The following is a 22,317-nucleotide window of genomic DNA, read 5'->3' on the forward strand; positions in this document are numbered from 1 at the left end:
ATTTTAATTTCACTAATATTGGATTACATGTTGTTTGTTTAAACATTCATCATATATTACCAAAGATTGATGAAATCAAATATGTACTTTATAATTCGGATATTCACATATTAGGACTTATTGAAACATTTTTTAATGCTAAAATATTAGATAATGATATACAAATTCCAAATTATAATATTATTCGCCGTGACAGAAACAATCGAAAGGGTGGAGGCATATTAATTTATATTAAAGATAGCATATCTTTCCAACATAGATTGGACTTAAACGTAAATTGTTTAGAATCAGTTTGGATTGCAATAATGTTTCCTCAAACAAAATCCTTCTTAATAAACTTTGTATACAAGCCACCGGATTCTACAATTGAATGGATATCGGCATATGATTCAAATTTTAAAAACGCTAATAACTTAATGGATAAAGAATTTAACATAAATTTTCTTTCTGACAAAGATGTGTTCAGTAATAATAAATGGTCTTCTTTTGTGATGGCAAATGGACTCCAACAAATGGTCAGGCAACCAACACGAATAACAAAAACATCTAACACTATAATTGATCATTTGTATACTAATCGTCCGGATCGAATCATGGGAATGTTTGTATCGTCCTATAGTATAAGTGACCACTTTCCAGTGTGTTTCACGCGAAAGACACGTTATAAACTATCTAAAAACACGCATTTTACAAAGGAATATAGGCAAAATTTCAATGAATCAAACTTTCAAAATTATTTGTTAATGTCAAATGTAGAACATGTTGAAACAATAGCAGATCCAAATATTTCACTTAGTTATTTACTAAATAAAATTAATGAAGTGCTAAACGTTCACGCACCATTAACAACAATAATACTAAAATCTGATCTTCTACCCAGTTCGTTTACAGCGGAAATAACACAAGAAATCAAAATTCGCGATTGGTTAAAAAAGCATCATACAATAGATGAATTCAAGAAACAGCGAAATCGTGTAACATTCCTAATAAGAATTAATAAAAGGCAGTTTTATAACCAATCGGTGAAGGAAAATGCATCAGTTCAGCATCTATGGAATACTCTTAATGCTTTAACAAAACCACAAACTTCACTAACTCTTCCAACAAAAATAAGGATAAATAATACAGAAATTGAAAATGTTGAAGATATTTTAGAAGAGTTTAACAATCATTTCATCAACATTTCCCATAAAGTTTCGAAAAGAAAATATGACCCAAACATTTATCAAACTTTCAAAACATTTTTGGACAAAACATAGGAATTCATGTATTTGACATTCCTCAGATTACGATATTTGACGTTCGGAAATAATAGACTCTCTCAAAATACCCAAAGCTGCTGGAATAGACAATATTGTCGCTAAAATTTTCAAATATTGTGGGGATACCATTGTAAGTCCGATTACTTCTATTATTAATAATTGTATAATTGCTGGAATTTTTCCTGACCAGCTTAAAGATGCATATGTTTTGACAATACATAAAGGTGCAGATAAAAGTGACCTTAACAATTATAGACCAATTTCTATTCTCCCAACACTTTCGAAGATATTTGAGAGACACATTACAAAATAATATGTCAAAAATAACAATAATCTTTTTAAAACATCATGGTTTTGTTCTTCTATATTTAAACAAATTTCATGGCTGGAAGATCAGCAGTTCATACATTTTATGGCTGGTAGATCAGCAGTATGATTATTAACCTAATAAAATTCCAATATATTATGTTAAGTTGCATTCTAAATGTGATATTGCATGTCAATATTTTAATAGATTGCAATGTCAACTATGTTTCCAGTTGAAGGAAGGGAACTCCCGCAGGTTACTCATATGCATCGGTGGAAGTCCAGTCTGGTAGTCAGTTCGCAACTTACGTCACGCCAACTGTTCCATAAGTCAAGAGTCTTTACAAGTTACAGACATTTCAATGACTGATGGGACAATGACATTCATTGGATAAGTTGTGCAGCCATGCAGTGTCGGGACAATGACATTCATTGGATAAATTGTGCAGACAGTGCCAATATGAGTGGCTGTCGAAAGAATTATACATTGTCTTGAAAAGTTTCGAAATGTGTGCTTAGTTGTTCATAATGGTCGTCGTTTTGATTTAACAATTTTGTTTCAATCTTGGTTAATGCAAGTGCAATTGATATTTTGTATAACTGCGCTTTTATCGATTCTCTATCAAAATTAAGAAAATTATATCCAAAGCAGTCCTTGAAGCAAGTTGATAGAGTTTTACAATTGCTTGGTGAAACATACAATGCACAGTTGCACACGATGCTATGGCAGATTTGGCAGCACTTAGAAAGTTGCTCCAATTTGTAAATTTGTCTTTAAAGATCTAATGACCCACAGCTTTTCCCCATTGGCTGTGTCAAACAAATTGCTTTCAAGAGTGCTAAAGACCAGAACTGTCCAACATTGAGCCCACTCATTTCATGAAGTGTAATGAAAAGGCATACGCCGCTGAAAATATTGCTGGGTCAGGGCTAAAACTTTTGTATTTGGTAATGCTTAATAACAGGGGTGGAGAGGATGCAAAACGTGATGTTTTCATTTTAAAAAATGCTGAAGGCTTGCCTAGAGTCACTTATTCTAACAAGTATTACACGAAGTTGTTCTAAAAACATGTAAGTACTTAAACGAATGATTTGAAAGAAAATGTCAATTACATGTTTTATTTCAGTACCTTCAGTATTTTTTCAGTAATTACAGAAATCAGATTGTGTGCATTTCTTTATTTATTTTTAAGTTACAGTGTTGTCAACTAAAGTAAGAAATATGGTACTGCATAATCTCCATAATGCCCTTTATAAGTGCACAAAATTTCATCAAAGCACCTACTTATCGTAGGATCCTTTTTGCGTGATTTGTTTGTTTCTATTTTTAATAACAGTGACCTGATCAATCACATAAGTTGAAAAATGAACGGTTGCACTTAATCCCTACGTTGCCTGTTATATGCATGCCAAGTTTCACCAAATTTGCTTGAGTATTTGTAACTAACTGCAGAATATTATGGAAAGCCAAAGGGGACCCCCGCTAAAATACATATACTTATATAGTAAATATCGGGATTTTCATTTTTCGCGGAACTTTCACTTTCCGCGAAATACCAAGGCCAGCATAGCCATAAAACACTACATACAAATCGAAATCTAAAAAGCGCGGAACTTTCATATATTTTCCGTCGGAGCAATTATTTTTCAACTCTGTAGAAAAAGCGGGCTCAATTAATCGCGCGGAACCTTATTTATCTACTCTGTACAAATAGTAGTGTTTAAAATCGCGCGGAGATTGTAGAATGCTATTTTAAGAAGTCTATTAAAGAGAGAAAATCCAGTAAATACCAGATCCAAAAAGCGCGGAACACAAATATCGTCCGCGAAAATTAAGCATTGAATTACTGTACAAATCTCGGGTTGTTAGGTGTTAGAATCCCTAGTTACCCGAAAAATTTGATTGGATCCGATACTTAGAAATAACCAATCAGATACTTTGTAACAAATGCAACACAATCAGTGCGTTCAGTAAGTATAACGTTTCAAGATGGCGGACCGAATTGCATGGTTGTTGTTTCTACTCGATGGATTCGCAGATAATTCGGAAATAGATCAGATTGGGATCAATAACATTATTGCATACGATCATTTACATGTATTACCTGGTTTGTATTTGTACTTTTTAATATTGTGTAAAACTATCGGATAATTTGCATAATGTTGACAATCGTAAATTAAATGAGCCGCGTTCTGAGAAAACTGGGCTAAATGCATGTGCGTAAAGTGTCATACCAGATTAGCCTGTGCAGTCCGCACATGTTAATCAGGGATTACACTTTCCGCTTTTATGGTATTTTTAATTTCAAGGAAGTCCCTCCTTACCGAAAATCAAGTTTATGCGGAAAGTGTCGTCCCTGATTAGCCTGTGCGGACTGCACAGGCTAATCTGGGATGACACTTTACGCACATGCACTAAACCCAGTTTTCTCAGAATGCGACTGAAATAATAACTTATTGTAATGTAATGTACTTGTGTCTTGTATTCGTTCAGTTGAACGTCAATATATTAATAAATTTATTTTTGTTTTCAACCTATTAATTAAAATAAGGTATTGTTTTTAATCCGTTTTTAGTTTCGTTATAGCTGACCTAGATTAAAACATTTCGTCATAAATTAATGAATAAAATTATTAATAAATTTATGTTTTTATATAATTTATATATAAATTTTGTAGGTGTGTGTTGCCAGTAATGGTTCAAGATATGCCAAACAAATTGTGCCTCTATACAGACAGATTTCAGGTCTCAATTTCAACTTCAAAGGTCAACATATCACTGATACCAGGTTTGTCAGCTATTGGTTTGTATTATTCTTATCCACATTGCAGCAAGAATAACTGGATAACTTAACTTTTCAATAGCTATTACATGTAATTTAAATTAATCATGTTTCTAAATCATCCACTAAATGCGGCTAATTCTCCACTTGAAAGTGTTGTATGTTTGAAGTTTTTTGTGACAAAAACTTGGAGTAGATCTATTTTACTCCAAAACTTCCTTTAAGAAAGTGCAGCCGCTGTAGTGATGGAAAATCTACTTCTGTAAAATATTTATAAGTGAATAGACCCTTTTCACAATAAGCCAATAGCGTGTAGTCAAATGATTTGCAGAATTCGAGAATGAGGCTTAATGTGTAAAGATTTTTAATAGTGCGTCGCAATATTGCTCTGCTTTTGATCATTTAGCGATTTAATGATATTGCCAACACAAGTTGTCTTTGTCAGAATCAGCCGTTAATTACTTAATATATACTTTCCATTTTTAGTGCCAATATATGAAATACATTTTCTTGATTAAAGTACTTGTTTGTATTCATTTTTTTGCACAAATTCTGACACTCCAAGTATGGCTTTCAATTCTTAGTGTGTGTAAATTGACAGTCTAAAACTTATTGGATTATCTGACACTCTTTGTTTGCGCATTATTTGGGCGATCGATCAATTATTTTGTTTATTGATAGATCTTGCGTTTAAATGCCCCTGTATTCAGCACAAACCCATAACCTCGTTATGATCAGATACTGTGCAGACAATTACTAAATAACAACGTGATGTCATAAACCACAGGTTGCAGATATCTGGTCATTTGACACAATTAATGACACCTCCATGTGACCATGCCTTCTCGTGGTTGTAGCATTGCGTAGCTGTTTCTTGGAATAATTTAACGCCAAACTCTCAATTGTTGCTTTTATTGAACATAAAAGATATTGTCAACATTGAAAGTCATCTGTCCAAACAGATTGTCAGAAACTAAATACTGTATAGATATTAGCCAGTTTTATCATAATTATAAAGTGCTTTATACCTATATATTTTAAATATTTCAAAAATTTCATGCTAAACATTAGTGTCATTTTCTTCTATTTTATAGGACTTTGTCTTATGCTTGATTCAACTCTTACATGTTCTATGATTCATGAAATAGTTCACACACTAACACATCCATACCTTTGAGAATTGTAGTCTTATAATACTTTGTATTGTATACTGCTAATTTATGACTTCGATTTGTGCAATAATCGATGTTTAGTCTTCAGACCACATTTACTCTGATGCTTATGGGTAACACGTATTTTTATGCCCCCGGTAGGGTGGCATATAGCGGTTGAACTGTCAGTCAGTCAGTATGTCAGTCTGTCCGTCCGACCGAAAAAAAACTTTAACGACCATTACTTTTGCAATATTGAAGATAGCAACTTGATATTTGGCATGCATGTGTATCTCATGAAGCAGAACATTTTGAGTGGTGGAAGTTCAAGGTCAAGGTCATCCTTCAAGGTCAAAGGTCAAAAATAATATTATTTTTTTTAAGCGGCGCAGTAGGGGGCTTGGTGTTTCTGACGAACACATCTCTTGTTATTTATAAAGATTAAATATAATTTATTAATATACACTAATAGTATTAAATATTATGTCCTTGAATTATTATTTAGGTATTATAATTTTTATATAAGAATTACTTATTAATTTATTGAATTAACACAGCATGACATGTGATGGTTGTCTGTATGCATATGTTTGACTTAATTTTAACCAGTGTCAGTTCGCATTAAAATCTTGATATTCAATGCAATTTGCATAGCAAAAGAAAATGCAGTTACACGTGTAATTGGTGTTCATATTGTGAAACTGGTCTATTATTCGATTATGATTAATTTGATGAATCAAGTTAATTTTTGTTAAATGTCTGTTTAAATATTAAGAAAATTATTTTATAGTTATAAAGTAATATATAGGGAATTGAGTTACCTACACATTTTTTTAAAAGAAATTTGAATTGTAAATGTATACTTCATTTATTATGCCCCCCTTCGAAGAAGAGGGGGTATATTGCTTTGCACATGTCTGTCTGTCTGTCTGTCGGTCCGTCCACCAGGTGGTTTCCGGATGATAACTCAAGAACGCTTGGGGCTAGGATCATGAAACTTCATAGGTACATTGATCATGACTAGCAGATGACCCCTATTGATTTTGAGGTCACTAGGTCAAAGGTCAAGGTCACGGTGACCCGAAATAGTAAATTGGTTTCCTGATGATAACTCAAGAACGCTTAGGCCTAGGATCATGAAACTTTGTAGGTAGATTGATAAGGGCTGGCAGATAACCCCTATTGATTTTCAGGTCACTAGGTCAAAGGTCAAGGTCACGGTGACCCAAAATAGTAAAATGGTTTCCGGATGATAACTCAAGAACGCTTATGCCTAGGATCATGAAACTTCATATGTACATTGATAATTACTCGCAGATGACCCCTATTGATTTTCAGGTCACTAGGTCAAAGGTCAAGGTCACGGTTACCCGAAATAGTAAAATGGTTTCCGGATGATAACTCAAGAACGCTTATTCCTATGATCATGAAACTTGATATGTAGACTGATCATGACTCGCAGATGACCCCTATCGATTTTCAGGTCACTAGGTCAAAGGTCAAGGTCACGGTGACCCGAAATAGGAAAATGGTTTCCAGATGATAACTCAAGAACGCTTATGGCTAGGATCATGAAACTTTGGCAGATGACCCCTATTGATTTTCAGGTCACTAGGTCAAAGGTCAAGGTCACAGTGACAAAAAACATATTCACACAATGGCTGTCACTACAACGGAGAGCCCATATGTGGGGCATGCATGTTTTACAAACAGCCCTTGTTTTGTAGGAATTCTGTGAAACTGTGGCACCATGTATGGTACGTGAGCGCACAATGTCTGTTGGAAAAAGGATATTGGAATAAGCAAAGGTAAATTTTATGTGAAGGAGGCTTGACAATTGCAAATATGGATAGTTTTTTTGTAAGGCTCGCAGAAAGTGGCCCTAGCCTTCATATGTAAACAAAAAGCTGAAGGAGTATTTATGAAAAATCGTGTAATCAAGTGTGCAATCTGTTACATTTTATTTATTAGCTCATCTATTTTTTTTGAAAAAAAATTATGAGCTATTGTCATCACCTTGGCGTCGGCGTCCGGTGAAGTTTTGTGTTTAGGTCCACTTTTCTCATAAAGTATCAAGTATAAAACTTAGTACATTTACTTAATACCATGAGGGGACTGGGCAGGCAAAGTTAGATAACTCTGGCGTGCATTTTGACAGAATTATGTGCCCTTTTTATGCTTAGAAAATTGAAAATTTGGTTAAGTTTTGTGTTTAGGTCCATTTTAATCCTTAAGTATCAAAGCTATTGCTTTCATACTTGCAACACTTACTATCATAAAGGGACTGTGCAGACAAAGTTATGTAACTCTGACTGGCATTTTGAAAGTATTATGTGCCCTTTTTATTCTTAGAAAATTGAAAATTTTGTTATGTTATGTGTTTTGGTCCACTTTACTCCTAAAGTATCATAGATATTGCTTTCATACTTGGAACACTCGCAAATTATCATAAGAGGACAGTACAGGACAAGTTGAATAACTCTGGTTGTCATTTTGACGGAATTATGGTCCTTTTCTTACTTAGTAACTTTGAATATATGGTTAAATTTTGTGTTTCGATCCACTTTACTTCTAAAGTATCAAGGCTATTGCTTTCAAACTTCAAATACTGTCATGCTATGATAAGTTACTGTACCTGGCAAGTTGAATTTTACCTTGACCTTTGAATGACCATGACTCTCAAGGTGAAATTATTAAATTTTGCTAAAATTTCCATAACTTCTTTACAATATAAAGAAGTGAAACTCCAGCTGCTGGAGCAATATTGAATTTTCATTAAAAACAATTAGTTGGTCCTTTATTTAAGGCAAGTGACCGATTGCCCAAACAGTACAAAACAGCACAATACAGCACAATACAAACCAACATAAACACAAAATATGAATAAAGCTGGGGTCACCGCCTTGGAACGGTCAATGCAAAGCATTACAAAGCAACTCTTACCTGACATACCACAATAGACTCTACCCAAACCATCCCCCACGCCCCCCCCCCCCCCCCAAAAGAAAAAAGTACTTTTTTTTCATTTTGAAAGATCATCTAATAAATGACCACACTCTCACACTATACCCCCGCCCATTTTTTTTAAACATGGCTAAAAAACACAAATATTTATTTTTATCATTTTTTCATTTTTGAAGATAGTGTAATAAATGACCACACCACCACACTATACACCCTTCTCCACCCCACTTCTCCCTCCTTTGTGATTGAAGTATTGAGATAGGTCCCTTCAACTTTAAAAAAAATAGATGAGAGGTCTGAACCCGCAGGGCGGTGCTCTTGTTAACAATCAAATGAGACGTAACTTAGAAGCTTCACTTCATTTACTTTGTCAGGCTGGCGTAGTGGATATGGTGTTCACCTAGTGATGGGAACATTTTGGGTTCAACCCTGTTTATTAGCGGTCTCTTTATCTTCATATATACAAAGTACTGATTATTCCCAGAAAACGGACTCTAGAATGTCTTAATAAGCCTAAAGCTTTCAATGCAATCAAGCATAATTAATATGGCTAAACTCTAGCATGAATTTTACTTTTGTATTTCAGGGACTCAACATTACACAGTCATTTCAACATGTAGAGTCTTGTCAGCAATGATGGAGCAGTACATCAGATTTCCAGAATCTCGTCATGAGCTGATGATCATTGCCTATGGATTTCATGAATGATGTAGAATGATTGGACTGTTGATGGAACCCACAGTGCATGTCCTGCTTCAACATCTGAGCATAGGTCCTTGTTTATCAGCAGTTTAGTTCTTCAAGCAGTCTGTGACAGTAACTTGAAATGTTTGGACATATGCCCTGGATGGCCAAGTTCTGTGCATGATGCCCATTTAAATAGGAACGGCCCGGTGGCGCATTAAATGGACAATTTTTCGAATGTTCTCGTGGATTCAGCTTACCGCCTGACAAGAAATCTTGCTTTTTGTTCCGTATCGAGGCTATGGACATTTGTATCATTTGCAAAAGATACTGCGATATTTGTGACTTTGTTCATGCTTTATAGTTGATTAACAATTGGAAGCCATAACCTGTTTTATAGGATGGTGTTAGTGGGACAATGAATTTTGTAAAGATTTAAAGAATGGAAAAGATAATTAATAGTCAAAAGAGTTCTGCTATTGTTAAGCATGCTTTATTGATTTGTAATGTTATAAAGATAACATTATTAACAGAATAAAATGTCCATAATTTGAATATTCTACTGTTTTCAGCAACATTTAATTTGATATAGTACAAAATGCTGCATCATGTTATATCATGATCTGTTTTGTGAACAATGACCTTTCAATGTATATTTAATAATTTGTCAATGGGTGTTACACGCATAAGCCCTACCATTAGCCCAAAAGGGAATTGCTTAGGAGTTTTGCCACCTTCTAGAGAAAAATACTTCTCAGAAACAATTGCATTTTGGAAAGTCTATGGCTAGTAAAATTTGGATTCCTTTTGGATACCCAAGGTTACCAATTTATGTTTTATGAATTTGCAATAAAAGCTTTGACAGAACATAATGTCACAGAGTCGAACACGTGTATGGAATAAAGTGGAAGTTGATTTAATGAGTAATACACATTATATGCTTCTTTGATTAAAAGTTTGTGGTTTCACTAAAACTGCAAACATAGTAAGCTTTAAGGTATTGCAACTAAATAAAAGATTCAGATTTAAATTGTAATATTTGAATGCGCTGTCTAATACATATGAGCCTCGCTCTGTGAAAAAGTGGTTTAATGCATGAGCACTCCAGATTAGCCTGGGCAGACCGCACAGGCTAATCAGGGACGATACTTAACGCACATGCATTAAACCCCTTTTTCACAGAGCAAGGCTCATATATGTTCAATAAACCAAAGATAATCAAAAACAAAATGAGACATTTAACCCTGTACCACTCAAAAACGCACTAAGACATATTCAAGAATAAATTTAATTTAACACCTTTCTTACTATATTAAAGTTTTAAAGGCTTTGTTTCCAACCCATGGATACTGATGAGCAGCAAACAGCATAAAACCTGAACAGATTGTGAGTTACTTGCAGGCTGTTCTGGTTTTATGATGTTTGCATGTAGAAATTTTAAAATTTCCTCAGAGCAGGAAAAGGTTAATAATAACACAACAGCAATTATACTAATTTTTAAGATTTCATACTAATGCAAGTAACTTGCAACTGTCTAACCAAAATCGGAGATGGTGGAGGGCAAAATTAATGGCTGTGCACCTTGAATTATCTATTCATACTCAAACAATATAATGTTGATTTACAGTATCTTGTACAGCATGCATCTAATACTACAGCCAAATTTGCTTACAAATAATATTACAAGAAACACAAGTCATTAAAGACTTAACTTTATTGCATCAACCATTTAGCAGGAATAAAATATAAAGAGAAAAATTATGGCAATTTTTTCATCTGAACACACAAGTCTTGATATACAATCCCATTGCATATAAAAACGACAGTTTACTATTTCTCCGTTCTATATGTCAGCATAAAGACAAGATGGTATTCACTGTGCAATAAAACACAAGCAATCATATTACAATTGCTTTTAATTATATGAACTGTACCTTCACTAACATTCAAGAATTTTAATATAAATACATGATGAAAGATGAGCTTTTTCTTGTCTTAAAATAACTTGATACTTTGCAATGACCAAACAATACAACTCAACATACAAATTATCCAACAAAATATATTTTAATGACACAATATTTTTATTCAACAATAGGAATAGCTTAAGGTTGTAACGTATTACACTAAAGTCACAGTGTCAATCTAAGCAAAGAGTAGAATCAAAAAGAGATGTCCACAACGGATGATGTGCAAGCTGGCTCTGACTCAGATTTCCACATCAGTTGATGTGCAAGCTGGTTATTACAAGGATGTGAACAACCGATGACGTGCAAGCTCTTAGACAGATATCCACAACAGAGATTGTCCTTGCTGGCTCTGAATAATGTCCACAAGTAAATAACATGCAAGCTATCTCTGACTGATGTCCTAAACATATGACGTGCAAGCTGGCTCTAACACAGATGTCCACAACAGATTACGTGCAAGCTAGCACTTACACGGATGTCCACAACAGAGGATGTGCAAGCTGGCTTTAATACTGATGTCCAAAAGAGATGACGTGCAAGCTGGCTCTTACACGGATGTTCACAACAGATGACGTGCAAGCTAGCACTAACACCGATGTCCACAATAGAGGTTGTGCAAGCTGGCTCTTACACCGATGTCCACAACAGATGACGTGCAAGCTGGCTCTGACTCGGTTGTCCACAGCAGATGTCAGATGGGCAAGCTGGCTCTGCCTCAGGTATGTACATAGAAGATGATGTTCAAGTTGGGAACAGTGCTACAGCTATAAAATACAAACACCATGTTTCATACTATCATATTATTTTACTACATGTATTTCTTCTACAATACAGAACATTATACTCATTATTTGCATTCTGCTATTGATATCTTAAGGTTTACCAGATGCTTTGTGTGAAGATAGTTCATAACAGAAATTAGCCGAAAAACACTTTTTAGACATAATGTGCATTCTGCTTTAAGAAATATAGCTCAGAATTCACTGGTTAAATCAATTTTTTTGGACTAAATTGGCGTGCCATGCAGACAAAATGTTGAGTTTTGAAACTGTGTCGTATCTGGTGTGAATCTTGAGTTATTTAATTTGGTCAGTATATCAGATGTGTACACCTGTTATATGTTAACTGTAAGAGTTTAGAATGTCTTGAAAGTCATTGTGTTTGTAATACATTGTGTTATCTTTCAGATTTGTGTGACAGTTAAATATAATAATCAATAATCTTGTTCTGCATGCCGGTCAAATTGTTCCGTGGTAAACACCTACCCATTGTGGTCAACTCGTACCTGTTTTTTAGTCAACTTGTACCTACCCGAACTAAACCCGTACCCGATATACAGAAATAGGTGTAGGATGGTTAGCTTATAAGTCAAACTCATAGAGACAATTTTTATTTTCCTCTTGATGTTTCCACTTAAATTATCTAAGCATTGCTCACGCAAGTTGTCTGCTGCAGATATGTATAAGCAGCGAAAGTGTTGATGAAAATTGACACTTGTGGTTGATGTCTTTCAAGAATTTGACAATTGTGACAAAATAAGACAAATGAAACAAGTTGAATAGTTTGAATGAGGTACGAGTTGACAACAAGAGCACCGCATAACGGGTGCCACGCTCGGCTACAGGTGCTTGTCAGATTTTTTTTTAGAGGTCACAATGACCTTGACCTAGTGACCCCAAAATGGGTGTGGAGTGTAGAACAAATCAACATGCATCTATATATGAAGTTTCAAAGTTGTAGGTGGAAGCACTTTGATTTTAGAGCCAATGTTAAAGTTGTATAGTAGAGGTCACAGTGACCTTGACCTTTGACCTAGTGACCCAAAAATGGGTGTGGCATGTAGAACTCATCAAGGTGCATCTACATATGATGTTTCAAAGTTTTAGGTGGAAGCACTTTGATTTTAGAGCCTATGTTAAAGTTTTATATTAGAGGTCACAGTGACTTTGACCTAGTGACCCAAAAATGGGTGTGGCGTGTAGAACTCATCAAGGTGCATCTACATATGAAATTTCAAAGTTGTAGGTGGAGCACTTTGATTTTAGAGCCAATGCTAAGGTTTTAGCACGACGCCTACGGCGGACGACGAGCTGGCTATGACAATACCTCGGGTTTTCTCCGAAAACGCCGAGCTAAAAATGGGTACGAGTTGACCAAGGTACGAGTTGCCTTTGGGATGAATTGCCTGTAAAGCCTTGTTCTTTTTCTTTTTAATTGAAGATGTATACGGTGCTGTACTAGAGCATACGACTGCCATAACAATAACTTGGCTCTCTACTAACTGAGCTTAAGGGAAGATGTTTCTTACACACAAACACGATATTTCATTATTTGACGACATCTGATTATGACGTGTTTATGCGGGTGTTTATGTTTTATCAGAGACGTTTGCATATAGACAACCGTGAAAACAACACTCGATACTCTTGAGCTGTTATAATTGCATTAAAATTTATAATTCATGTATGTTAAATACTAACCTCATTGCTAATGTCATCAAAATTGATCACTTTTTCGCCCTTAAAAGGTTTTGTGTTAATGTGAAACAACCGTCATCATAATGACTGCATGAATGCTGGATAAGACGCGAGTTTTGATTGGTTCTTTCTAGGTGTCGGAACCAATCAAATTTTATCGCGTAACCACATAGCAACCCGAATTTCGTGCAGTAATTCAATGCTATTGAAAATCGCGCGGAGTAATGAATCTTCCGCGCGATTTTTCATTAGCAACCCGCAATTTACATAGCAACCCGAGATTTGTACAGTAATTCAATGCTTAATTTTCGCGGAAGATATTTGTGTTCCGCGCTTTGTGGATTAGGTCCGCGCGATTTTATACACTACTATTTGTACAGAGTAGATAGTATTAAGGTTCCGCGCGATTATTTGAGCCCGCTTTCTCTACGGGGTTGAAAGATAATTATTCCGACGGAAAATTATGGAAAGCCAAAGGGGACCCCCGCTAAAATACATATACTTATATAGTAAATATCGGGATTGACATTTTTCGCGGAACTTTCACTTTCCGCGAAAAACCAATGCCAGCATGGCCATAAAACACTACATACAAATCGAAATCTAAAAAGCGCGGAACTTTCATATATTTTCCGTCGGAGCAATTATTTTTCAACCCTGTAGAAAAAGCGGGCTCAATTAATCGCGCGGAACGTTATTTATCTACTCTGTACAAATAGTAGTGTTTAAAATCGCGCGGAGATTGTAGAATGCTATTTTAAGAAGTCTATTAAAGAGAGAAAATCCAGTAAATACCAGATCCAAAAAGCGCGGAACACAAATATCGTCCGCGAAAATTAAGCATTGAATTACTGTACAAATCTCGTGTTGTTAGGTGTTAGAATCCCTAGTTACCCGAAAAATTTGATTGGATCCGATACTTAGAAATAACCAATCAGATACTTTGTAACAAATGCAACACAATCAGTGCGTTCAGTAAGTATAACGTTTCAAGATGGCGGAGCGAATTGCATGGTTATTGTTTCTACTCGATGGATTCGCAGATAATTCGGAAATAGATCAGATTGGGATCAATAACTGTATTGCATACGATCATTTACATGTATTACCAGGTTTGTATTTGTACTTTTTTAATATTGTGTAAAACTATCCGATAATATGCATAATGTTGACAATTGTTAATTAAATGAGCCGCGTTCTGAGAAAACTGGGCTTAATGCATGTGCGTAAAGTGTCATCGCAGATTAGCCTGTGCAGTCCGCACATGCTAATCAGGGATTACACTTTCCGCTTTTATGGTATTTTTAATTTCAAGGAAGTCCCTCCTTACCGAAAATGAAGTTTATGCGGAAAGTGTCGTCCCTGATTAGCCTGTGCGGACTGCACAGGCTTACGCTAATCTGGGATGACACTTTACGCACATGCACTAAGCCCAGTTTTCTCCGAATGCGACTGAAATAATAACTTAATGTAATGTAATGTACTTGTGTCTTGTATTCGTTATGTTGAACGTCAATATATTAATACATTTATTTTTGTTTTCAACCTTTTAATTAAAATAAGGTATTGTTTTTAATCCGTTTTTAGTTTCGTTATAGCTGACCTAGATTTAAACATTTCGTCATAAATTAATAAATAAAATTATTAATAAATTTATGTTTTAATATAATTTATATATAAATTTTGTAGGTGTGTGTTGCCAGTAATGGTTGAAGATATGCCAAACAAATTGTGCCTCTCTATACAGACAGATTTCAGGTCTCAATTTCGACTTCAAAGGTCAACATATCACTGATATCAGGTTTGTCAGCTATTGGTTTGTATTATTCTTATCCACATTGCAGCAAGAATAACTGGATAACTTAACTTTTCAATAGCTATTACATGTAATTTAAATTAATCATGTTTCTAAATCATCCACTAAATGCGGCTAATTCTCCACTTGAAAGTGTTGTATGTTTGAAGTTTTTTGTGACAAAAACTTGGAGTAGATCTATTTTACTCCCAATCTTCCTTTAAGAAAGTGCAGCCGCTGTAGTGATGGAAAATCTACTTCTTTAAAATATTTATAAGTGAATAGACCCTTTTCACAATAAGCCAATAGCGTGTATTCAAATGATTTGCAGAATTCAAGAATGAGGCTTAATGTGTAGAGATTTCTAATAGTGCGTCGCAATATTGCTCTGCTTTTGATCATTTAGCGATTTAATGATATTGCCAACATAAGTTCACTTTGTCAGAATCAGCCGTTTATTACTTAATATATACTTTCCATTTTAAGTGCCAATATATGAAAAACATTTTCTTGATTAAAGTACTTGTTTGTATTCAATTTTTTTGCACAAATTCTGACACTCCAAGTATGGCTTTCAATTCTTAGTGTGTGTAAATTGACAGTCTAAAACTTATTGGATTATCTGACACTCTTTGTTTGCGCATTATTTGGGCGATCAATCAATTATTTTGTTTATGGATATATCTTGCGTTTAAATGCCCCTGTATTCAGCACAAACCCATAACCTCGTTATGATCAGATACTGTGCAGACAATTACTAAATAACAACATGATGTCATAAACCACAGGTTGCAGATATCTGGTCATTTGACACAATTAATGACACCTCCATGTGACCATGCCTTCTCGTGGTTGTAGCATTGCGTAGCTGTTTCTTGGAATAATTTAACGCCAAACTCTCAATTGTTGCTTTTATTGAACATAAAAGATATTGTCAACATTGAAAGTCATCTGTCCAAACAGATTGTCAGAAACTAAATACTGTATAGATATTAGCCAGTTTTATCATAATTATAAAGTGCTTTATACCTATATATTTTAAATATTTCAAAAATTTAATGCTAAACATTAGTGTCATTTTCTTCTATTTTATAGGACTTTGTCTTATGCTTGATTCAACTCTTACATGTTCTATGATTCATGAAATAGTTCACACACTAATACATCCATACCTTTGAGAATTGTAGTCTTATAATACTTTGTATTGTATACTGCGAATTTATGACTTCAATTTGTGCAATAATCGATGTTTAGTCTTCAGACCACATTTACTCTGATGCTTATGGGTAACTCGTATTTTTATGCCCCTGTTAGGGTGGCATATAGCGGTTGAACTGTCAGTCAGTCAGTATGTCAGTCTGTCCGTCTGACCGAAAAAAAACTTTAACGTTGACCATTACTTTTGCAATATTGAAGATAGCAGCTTGATATTTGGCATGCATGTGTATCTCATGAAGCTGCACATTTTGAGTGGTGGAAGTTCAAGGTCAAGGTCATCCTTCAAGGTCAAAGGTAAAAAATAATAATTTTTTTTTTAAGCGGCGCAGTAGGGGGCTTTGTGTTTCTGACGAACACATCTCTTGTTATTTATAAAGATTAAATATAATTTATTAATATACACTAATAGTATTAAATATTATGTCCTTGAATATTATTTAGGTATTATAATTTTTATATAAGAATTACTTATTAATTTATTGACTTAACACAGCATGACATGTGATGGTTGTCTGTATGCATATGTTTGACTTAATTGTAACCAGTGTCAGTTGGCATTAAAATCTTGATATTCAACGCAATTTGCATAGCAAAAGAAAATGCAGTTACACGTTCAGCCTCGTTCTGCAATTCGACGCGTCAGGTGATATGATTGATATCTTAAAATAGTATCGCCTATATAATCGGTATACTTATTGTGAAACTGGTCTATTATTCGATTATGATTAATTTGATGAATCAAGTTAATTTTTGTTAAATGTCTGTTTAAATATTTAGAAATTTATTTTATAACAATAAAGTAATCAGTGCTCCAGCTAGGCCTAAATCGAAGGGCGCTGCGCCCTGCCCTCCCGAACCTCCGCCCTGCCCCCCCCGAACCTCCGCCCTGCCCCCCCCCCCCCCGAACCTCCGCCCTGCCCCCCCCCTAACCCCCCCCCCCAAATTTTTTTTTTTTTTTTTTTTTTTATTACATATGATTATTCATAAATCTCTTATTACATTGAAATTACTTTAATCCTCATTGTAGACATTATATTTGAATGGTTTAATAATAATGGGAATAATACAATTATTTATAACATATAAATTAACATGCAATAGGAAGCATTCCAGAAACACCCGCGTGCTCGTACGTGCCCTTTTCACAAAATACTGCGCGTCGCAAGTGCCCTTTTGACAAAAAAGCCCCCCCTGCCCTTTTCAAATCCTAGCTGGAGCACTGAGTAATATATAGGGAATTGAGTTACCTACACATTCTTTTAAAAGAAATTTGAATTGTAAATGTATACTTCATTTATTATGCCCCCCTTCGAAGAAGAGGGGGTATATTGCTTTGCACATGTCGGTCTGTCTGTCGGTCGGTCGGTCCGTCCACCAGGTGGTTCCGGATGATAACTCAAGAACGCTTGGGGCTAGGATCATGAAACTTCATAGGTACATTGATCATGACTCACAGATGACCCCTATTGATTTTGAGGTCACTAGGTCAAAGGTCACGGTGATCCGAAATAGTAAAATGGTTTCCGGATGATAACTCAAGAACGCTTAGGCCTAGGATCATGAAACTTTGTAGGTAGATTGATAAGGGCTGGCAGATGACCCCTATTGATTTTCAGGTCACTAGGTCAAAGGTCAAGGTCACGGTGACCCGAACTAGTAAAATGTTTTCCGGATGATAACTCAAGACTGCTTATGCCTAGGATCATGAAACTTCATATGTACATTGATAATTACTCGCAGATGACCCCTATCGATTTTCAGGTCACTAGGTCAAAGGTCAAGGTCACGGTGACCCGAAATAGTAAAATGGTTTCCGGATGATAACTCAAGAACGCTTATTCCTATGATCATGAAACTTGATAGGTAGATTGATCATGACTCGCAGATGACCCCTATCGATTTTCAGGTCACTAGGTCAAAGGTCAAGGTCATGGTGACCCGAAATAGGAAAATGGTTTCCAGATGATAACTCAAGAACGCTTATGGCTAGGATCATGAAACTTCATAGGTACATTGATCATGACTGGCAGATGACCCCTATTGATTTTCAGGTCACTAGGTCAAAGGTCAAGGTCACAGTGACAAAAAACATATTCACACAATGGCTGTCACTACAACGGAGAGCCCATATGGGGGCCATGCATGTTTTACAAACAGCCCTTGTTTTGTAGGAATTCTGTGAAACTGTGGCACCATGTATGGTACGTGAGCGCACAATGTCTGTTGGAAAAGGATATTGGAATAAGCAAAGGTAAATTTTATGTGAAGGAGGCTTGACAATTGCAAATATGGTTAGTTTTTTTGTAAGGCTCGCAGAAAGTGGCCCTAGCCTTCATATCTAAACAAAAAGCTGAAAGAGTATTTATGAAAAATCGTGTAATCAAGTGTGCAATCTGTTACATTTTATTTATTAGCTCATCTATTTTTTTTGAAAAAGAATTATGAGCTATTGTCATCACCTTGGCGTCGGCGTCCGGTTAAGTTTTGTGTTTAGGTCCCCTTTTCTCATAAAGTATCAAGTATAAAACTTAGTACATTTACTTAATACCATGAGGGGACTGGGCAGGCAAAGTTAGATAACTCTGGCGTGCATTTTGACAGAATTATGTGCCCTTTTTATACTTAGAAAATTGAAAATTTGGTTAAGTTTTGTGTTTAGGTCCATTTTAATCCTTAAGTATCAAAGCTATTGCTTTCATACTTGCAACACTTACTATCATAAAGGGACTGTGCAGACAAAGTTATGTAACTCTGACTGGCATTTTGAAAGTATTATGTGCCCTTTTTATTCTTAGAAAATTGAAAATTTGGTTATGTTTTGTGTTTTGGTCCACTTTACTCCTAAAGTATCATAGATATTGCTTTCATACTTGGAACACTCGCAAATTATCATAAGAGGACAGTACAGGACAAGTTGAATAACTCTGGTTGTCCTTTTGACGGAATTATGGTCCTTTTCTTACTTAGTAACTTTGAATATATGGTTAAATTTTGTGTTTTGATCTACTTTACTTCTCAAGTATCAAGGCTATTGCTTTCAAACTTCAAATACTGTTATGCTATCATAAGTTACTGTACCTGGCAAGTTGAATTTTACCTTGACCTTTGAATGACCATGACTCTCACGGTGAAATTATTAAATTTTGCTAAAATTTCCATAACTTCTTTACAAGCCTTACAAAGCAACTCTTACCTGACATACCACAATAGACTCCACCCAAACCATCCCCCACGCCCCCCCCCCCAAAAGCAAAAAGTACTTTTTTTCATTTTGAAAGATCATCTAATAAATGATCACATCCTCACACTATACCCCCCGCCCATTTTTTTTAAACATGGCTAAAAAACACAAATATTTATTTTTATCATTTTTTCATTTTTGAAGATAGTGTAATAAATGACCACACCACCACACTATACACCCTTCTCCACCCCACCTCTCCCTCCTTTGTGATTGAAGTATTGAGATAGGTCCCTTCAACTTTAAAAAAAAATAGATGAGAGGTCTGAACCCGCAGGGCGGTGCTCTTGTTAACAATCAAATGAGACGTAACTTAGAAGCTTCGCTTCATTTACTTTGTCAGGCTGGCGTAGTGGATATGGTGTTCACCTAGTGATGGGAACATTTTGGGTTCAACCCTGTTTATTAGCGGTCGCTTTATCTTCATATATACAAAGTACTGATTATTCCCAGAAAACGGAATCTAGAATGTCTTAATAAGCCTAAAGCTTTCAATGCAATCAAGCATAATTAATATGGCTAAACTCTAGCATGAATTTTACTTTTGTATTTCAGGGACTCAACATTACACAGTCATTTCAACATGTAGAGTCTTGTCAGCAATGATGGAGCAGTACATCAGATTTCCAGAATCTCGTCATGAGCTGAAGATCATTGCCTATTGATTTCATGAATAATGTAGAATGATTGGACTGTTGATGGAACCCACAGTGCATGTCCTGCTTCAACATCTGAGCATAGGTCCTTGTTTATCAGCAGTTTAGTTCTTCAAGCAGTCTGTGACAGTAACTTGAAATGTTTGGACATATGCCCTGGATGGCCAAGTTCTGTGCATGATGCCCATTTAAATAGGAACGGTCCGGTGGCGCATTAAATGGACAATTTTTCGAATGTTCTCGTGGATTCAGCTTACCGCCTGACAAGAAATCTTGCTTTTTGTTCCGTATCGAGGCCATGGACATTTGTATCATTTGCAAAAGATACTGCGATATTTGTGCCTTTGTTCATGCTTTATAGTTGATTAACAATTGGAAGCCATAACCTGTTTTATAGGATAGTGTTAGTCGGACAATGAATTTTGTAAAGATTTAAAGAATGGAAAAGATAATTAAAAGTCAAAAGAGTTCTGCTATTGTTAAGCATGCTTTATTGATTTGTAATGTTAGAATGATAGCATTATTAACAGAATAAAATGTCCATAATTTGAATATTCTACTGTTTTCAGCAACATTTAATTTGATATAGTACAAAATGCTGCATCATGTTATATCATGATCCGTTTCGTGAACAATGACCTTTCAATGTATATTTAATAATTTGTCAATGGGTGTTACACGCATAAGCCCTACCATTAGCCCAAAAAGGAATTGCTTAGTTTTGCCACCTTCTAGAGAAAAATACTTCTCAGAAACAATTGCATTTTGGAAAGTCTATGGCTAGTAAAATTTGGATTCCTTTTGGATACCCAAGGTTACCAATTTATGTTTAATGAATTTGCAATAAAAAGCTTTGACAGAACATAATGTCACAGAGTCGAACACGTGTATGGAATAAAGTGGAAGTTGATTTAATGAGTAATACACATTATATGCTTCTTTGATTAAACGTTTGTGTTTTTCACTAAAACTGCAAACAAAGTAAGCTTTAAGGTATTGCAACTAAATAAAAGATTCAGATTTAAATTATATTATTTGAATGCGCTGTCTAATACATATGAGCCTCGTTCTGTGAAAAAGTGGTTTAATGCATGAGCACTCCAGATTAGCCTGGGCAGACCGCACAGGCTAATCAGGGACGATACTTAACGCACATGCATTAAACCCCTTTTTCACAGAGCAAGGCTCATATATGTTCAATAAACCAAAGATAATCAAAAACAAAATGAGACATTTAACCCTGTACCACTCAAAAACGCACTAAGACACATTCGAGAATAAATTTAATTTAACACCTTTCTTACTATATTAAAGTTTTAAAGGCTTTGTTTCCAACCCATGGATACTGATGAGCAGCAAACAGCATAAAACCTGAACAGATTTTATGATGTTTGCATGTAGAAATTTTAAAATTTCCTCAGAGCAGGAAAAGGTTAATAATAACACAACAGCAATTATACTAATTTTTAAGACTTCATACCAGGGTTCGACATAAACTTTTTTTTACAGCCAGACCATCGGACCAGCTCCTCTTAAAATGTACTAGCCCGAATCTGATGTCTACTAGACCATTAATGACATAGCAAATAAACAGAATTGTGTTGTGTAACTGTTTAATCAGGTTTCATCAGAAAATTAATAGTGAACACAAGAAAGTTATTTGATGCACAGAGTAAAAAATAATATTAAACTATTTAACAACATAAATTGTTTGTTATAATTTCACTGTTGATCACCAGTTAAACAAATGATGTCTGTACAGCAGGTGACATTTATTAAACGTTATCAAATTCTAGCCTCCTTGACCGCTG

The 22,317-nt window shown here is 35.2% G+C and overlaps 2 long non-coding RNA genes across 2 annotated transcripts; one reads left to right on the forward strand and one right to left on the reverse strand.

Annotated features, from left to right (window-relative positions):
* The first annotated feature begins 3,164 nt into the window (after window positions 1-3,164).
* Window positions 3,165-20,940, forward strand: LOC127860644 (uncharacterized). Its single transcript, XR_008039872.1, has 5 exons — window positions 3,165-3,438; window positions 14,471-14,708; window positions 15,286-15,397; window positions 18,781-18,860; window positions 20,406-20,940. It is a non-coding gene; the product is annotated as an uncharacterized LOC127860644 (long non-coding RNA).
* LOC127860645 (uncharacterized) lies at window positions 10,849-14,067 on the reverse strand. The gene is made up of 2 exons (XR_008039873.1): window positions 13,600-14,067; window positions 10,849-11,883 (listed from the first exon to the last, which is right to left on the reverse strand). It is a non-coding gene; the product is annotated as an uncharacterized LOC127860645 (long non-coding RNA).
* Window positions 20,941-22,317: the final 1,377 nt, after the last annotated feature.

This window comes from Dreissena polymorpha, chromosome 15, assembly GCF_020536995.1.
Source record: "Dreissena polymorpha isolate Duluth1 chromosome 15, UMN_Dpol_1.0, whole genome shotgun sequence".
In the NCBI taxonomy this organism is placed as follows: Eukaryota; Metazoa; Mollusca; class Bivalvia; order Myida; family Dreissenidae; genus Dreissena; species Dreissena polymorpha.